Genomic DNA, 6,000 nt, shown 5'->3' on the forward strand with positions numbered 1-6,000 from the left:
TAGCTTAAGAATTTGATGTCCATATTATTTTTCAACAAAGGCCTTAAAGGCCAAGAACATGTTAAATACTTCACTATTGAGTTTTAAGAAGTATACCCAAGTGCGTCTGGAGAAATCATCAATGAAACTTAAGAAATACTTGTAGTCAGAGAATGAAACAACTGGAAGTGGACCACATAAATCACTATGCACAAGCTGTAAAGGGGCTAAGGCGTGCCAAGAGGCACATTTTTGAAAACTATACCGATGATGTTTTATGAGTACACATTCGGAACAAACACCATCTTTGCAAGATACCATTGGAAGACCTGTCACCATATTTTCTTTACATAGATTCTGAAGGGAGCGATAGTTTAAGTGCGCCAATTCGCTCATTCAAAAGTTTGCTCACTTCATCGTTATGAGCAACAAATACCGAGGGAAGATTTGATGACCCAAAGTTGTGAAACTTTTACAACCTTGTAGAATCATCAACAATGCCAGTAGCTAAAATCTGTCTAGGATCTCTTAGGTCCTTAATTACAACATCGTGAGGTGAAAATTCAACGATTTTACCTTCACCTGAATGAGTTATCTGATATACAGATAGAAGGTTGCAGGATAAGGTCAGAACACATAATACATCATTAAATTGACCATTATCTATATGAACAGTTCCAGTCCCTACAACACTAAGAGATCTATCATCACCAACATATATATTTTTGGTGTTACAATCACTTAAAGAAGAAAACATGGCTTTGTTTTTGGCCATGTGATAAGAAGCTCCAGAATCAATGAGCCACTCATGAGAATGAGAAGAAGAAGATACATTTAGTGCATAGCCCGACTGAGATGCTTGACAACCACATGCAGAAAGTGTTATTCCTGAAGATGAAGTTGAAGTTGAAGAGTGCTCCAAATGGATGTTATGCTTCTTCATTGTCGCTTCCAAGGCTTCCATCTTCTTAAAGCATTTGGATTCTAAGTGGCCATCTCGATTACAAAGTTGCAATGTTTATCAGTCTTCTTCCCTTTGTTTTTATTTGTGTTATCATTTTGTTGAAATGATTTTTCATTTTGAGGCTAAAATTGCTTAGGACCCTTGTTTGGTTTAGGACCATTCCTTTTAGGATACAACTTCTTAGGATTCTTTGAATTTGGTTGCTGCTGAGCAGCTGACGCTTTTTTAGAAGAGTTTCCAAGATTAAGAACACCAAGGTGTAAGATTTTTTCTTGTTCTCTTATTAAAGAATCACAAAAGGAATCAAAGGATGGGGACTTGTAGGCTTGTCCTTGAGAAATGAAGGCTTCTCTTATAGAATGGAAGGTGGAAAAAAACATAGAATAGGCTGGTGCCAACTTAGTAAGAATGGAATAGATAAGGTTACTATCTTCTTTCTTAACCTTAACACCTTCCTAGAGAAGTCTAAGGGTCTTGAACTTGGACAAAAAATCTTCAATGAAAGAAAAATTATGGGGGTCCAATGTAAGCAACTCATTTTTGAGTTGATGGGCTTTAAGTTCATTTTTAATTCCAAAAACTTTAGTGATATGTTTCATTGCTTCCTCAGGAGTATCAAGTTCTGCAATATGGAATCTAAAATTTGGAGAAATAGACATCCCTATCAACCCTCGTGCTTGATATTGCCTATTTTCCCATTTAGCTACCTTATCTTCATCTTTCGGTTTGGTTACTTGGCTTGAGGCTATTCTATAGAGACCTTTACTTCTAAGTAAATCCACAATGTAGGACCACCATTGGAAGTAGTTGGTGCTGTCAAGAATAACTTGGCATGGACTTTCCATTTTAACAAAAACTGAAGCTATAGATGCTGAAAATAAGTGTTCCAATGGAAATATCTCGAAAAAATAGGCTGGTTAAAAAAAACGGCTTCCGGATGAAGAAGTTATGGCTTTTTGAAGAAACTTTGATGAAGATGCCGACGAAGTGCGGGAATGTGTGGAAATGAATGATAATGTTATAAAAAATCAGCCCCCTTTCCAAACTTAATCTAATTAGCTCAGCAAAAAGAAGACTTGAACTCAAGACCTCTACTCTCATAAAGTAGCTTTGGACCAAGTGAACTAAACTAAAAGTTTAGTAATTTTTGGAAAAGAGGAAGGGTTTTTTTTTTTTTAGTCGCCGAAGCTTTGGGCTGCATGCTTACTTTGAGAAAACTCTTTTTGCCTACAAAACAAAAAACACAAAACCCAACACGGATATACAAGTATTAGGATTCGAAAACCTTAAGGACTTGTATGAAATAGATGCAGATTTTAAGGAATCTTATGAAGCTTGCCAAAATCCACTGTTGAGAGATAACAATTTATGGCTAGACTATAATATGCAGGAAGGGTTGTTGTTCAAAGGAGGGCAGTTGTGTATCCCGGAATGTTCTATGAGAGATAACTTAATCCAGGAAAAGCATAATGGAGGTTTAGCTAGGCATTTTGGCATAGTCAAGACCTTGGGTCAGTTGAGCCACTTTAACTATTGGTTGAAGATGCATAGATATGTATAGTAGTTTGTGACTAGATGAAAAGTGTGTTAGCTTACGAAGGGATAGATCCAGAACACTAGGTTGTATACACCCTCACCTATTCCGAACAGACCATGGGACTCAGTTAGTTTAGAACTTGTCTTAGATTTTTCGAAGACACAATGGGAATTCAATTCCATCATGGTGGTGGTGGATCGTTTCACCAAAATGGTACAATTAATTCTATGCAGGAATACTAGTGATGCCACACATGTAGCACATTTGTTCTTCACAGAGATAGTTAGATTACATGGCTTGTCGAATTTTATTATTTTTTAATGAGATGTAAAGTTTACAGGTCATTTTTGGCAGGCCTTATGGAAAAAGTTAGACACCAAACTGAACTTTAGCTTAGCTTATCATTTGCAGAATGATGGGCAAATCGAAGTGGTGAATCGAAGTTTGGGAAATCTATTAAGGACTCTGGTTGGTGAAAATTCTCAACAGTGGGATCGTGTACTTGCACAAGTGGAATTTTCTTATAACGATTTTCCCAACAGAAGCACAAACAATAGTCCTTTCGAGATCCTATACGGAATACAACCACATGGAGTACATGAGTTGTGGGATTTGGGTCAGTTGGAGCGTATGAGTGATGATGGTGACGATTTCGCAAAGGCACTCAATGATCTTCATGAACAGTCGACATTAAAATCACAAGATAGCAACTAGAGATACAAACATAAAGCAAATTTGAAAAGGCGGGAGGTACAATTCAGCATAGGGGACCTGGTATTAGCACACCTATGAAAGGAGATGTTTACTAAAGGTGAATACAACAAGTTATAATGGAAGAAAATTGGGCCTTGTAGGATTCTTTGAAAGTTATTTGCAAATGCTTATGAGTTGCAGTTACTTCGAGGTATAGGAATCTCACCCATTTTTAATGTGGCAAATCTGTACCCATACATTGTGGAAAATGAAGAAGACAGTTCGGAAAGACGAACATGGGACACCTAGAATGAGAATGACTCATGGATTAAACGGATACCCCCAGCAAAGCATTTAGAGATCGAATAGATCCTAGACACCCAGTTGGCGAGATGGACTCGAAGAAAAGAATATTTGCGGTACCTATTCAAGTGGAAGGACCATCCTATTAAATATAGTTCTTGGTTAGATGCTGGCCAGATTCAAAGTGTTGGGTACTCTATTGAAGAGCTCATGGACAGGAGCCATGATTTTAATTTACCCCAGGAGCCTGATGCAAAAGCATTTGACTGAAAAGGCGACAACTGGAAATGGTTTTTTATTTTTGCTGGAAAGAAAGGAAAACATTTCGAATTTTGTTTTATTTTTTTTTTACTTAAATTAAGGCTGACACAGCCATTGTCCTTAAAAATTAAGCAAGCAAGTAAAATAGGATTAGTTAAGAGTATGTTTAAAGAAATTGTTAGATAACTGAAAGGTAACTGAGGAACAGTTCCTCAACTATAAGAAACTGCTAGTAAGGCATTAAAAAGAAAAACCAGATCTTCATGAAGGAGGTTGCCATCCAGAGAGAAGAAAGGAAATAGAATTTGAAATTACAATTTTTTCTTGAATATCTATGAAAGAAAATGAATATAGAACCTGTCATTAAGGAAGCAAGACAATTTCTCATTTTCCTGTGCATTAATGTTTCAGACATTGTGTTAAAGAAAAATAGTGAAAAAAAAATTAAGAGGCCGAATGACATCGATAAACATCTCGTGACTGAAGGCATCTCAGACCAGGAACCAGACAAAGGCAAAGCCAATAAAGATATCATATCCTTCCTCAACATAAAAAACTAGGTACATTTAAATTTAGCATTCAAGCACACCTGTGCATTCGTTACATTCCAAATTTAATAGTTCATTATACATTTATATAGCCCAAAATAGTAGATGGTTCTGAAACACAAAAACACAAAAAAAAAACAACGATTTGTAGGCCAAGACTAGTCAAATATCGAGGGTGTGAAAACCCATGAAACCATACAAACACACGGAGAAAGCGAAAACCCAAGGGTTATAACCAACTAAGGATAGTGCAAGTAAAGAAAAGAAAAATCACAATACAGCCACAGAGGGATCCTACCCTGTTTATCCCCAAGCTTGCGAAGATTCCCAAGGACACGTTTGTGGAGCAGTGTTCTCTAGGCACGACCTGCACGCCACCACAAAAACAAGGCGGGAAGTCAAGACACTAGTAGGGCAAACAAAACAAAAGGATAGTGAGAAGATCAACGAAGGGACGAGTAGGGATTTACCTAGAAAAGCCCTGACTCCGAGCCAGGGGACGAGAACTGAGTCTCTCACCAGAGGGTTTCTCCCAATAGAAACGCCATAGGAGAAGTTTACCTGGTCACCAAGGAGCCAGAGGGTTAGAGACATAAAAATGAGATTCAGAAATGAAATTGTATCAAAAAATTACCTGAAGTAGTGTTCGCTGAGCCGCCCACTATAGTAGTGAGGAAAGAACTTTTGGTTACACAAGGCAGATCAACACCAGAACCAACACCAAAAAAAAACATCACGAGTAGAGTACAGACAAAGCTTGAGCCTGGTAACAATGGAAAAAATGAAACGGCTTGTAGATTAAAAGTCGACTTGAAATGTCCGAGAACTAGTAAAATAAACCACCACAAGGAACAAGAGAAGGCACATCGGTAACAAACCACCACAAGGAACAAGCGAACGCACAACGCTAACACACCACCACAAGAAATAAGCGAAGGCATAGCGCAACCACAGAGCTGTACCAGACCAATGACGAATACAAGAATGAACTCCTAATTTCCCTCGGCAGGTGTGAAATGACCACATTTGCAAAACTAAGGCTAGTACAAAGGGCAGGCCAAAACAATTAAGCACATTAAAACCTCACACCAAAACCATGTATTGTTTATTCAAAAAATTGACAAGAGTTAAACGGTCATTGATACGTGTCCCTTCTTGGGATTGCCACCAACTGCATACATGGTCACCATGCAAAGAAGTTGTTATAGATTCATACCAACGCATGTTTTACATTAGTTAAATTTGAGGTAACTCCTACTTATTTTCATTGTTCGTTGGTATACGAGGTTAGATGCAATCTAGACAAGGTTCAAATTCAAGAATTCCTACCTCGAATGATTTTCAGTGTTTGTCTTAAACTATAACGCCAAGGTTCATGGAAACTAGTGCTACAACACTTAGGCTCATTGCAACATGTCTTGTGAGGACCCGTTTGTTTTAAACTATAACATCGAGATTCATAGAAACTTGTAGTGTTACAATGCTCAGGATTATGGCAATTGATCCTTCCAAGACAATGAACAATCAAAAAATGTTGTTGTTTTTGTTGTAGCATTTGTGAGAAACTATAATGGTGAGAGTCTTGAGAGTCCTAAGAATTGGGCTAGCTAAGGCTTTAGTTCTCTGTGATAACGATTTTGAACTTCAGTTTTGGAGGTCTCGAGGGTGAAGATAGAAAAATTTCAACTCATCATGTTGCCATAGAAAATTTGTTG

This window comes from Pinus tabuliformis, chromosome 8, assembly GCF_031772625.1.
Source record: "Pinus tabuliformis cultivar Carrire ecotype Pingquan chromosome 8, CPIR1, whole genome shotgun sequence".
NCBI lineage: Eukaryota > Viridiplantae > Streptophyta > Pinopsida > Pinales > Pinaceae > Pinus > Pinus tabuliformis.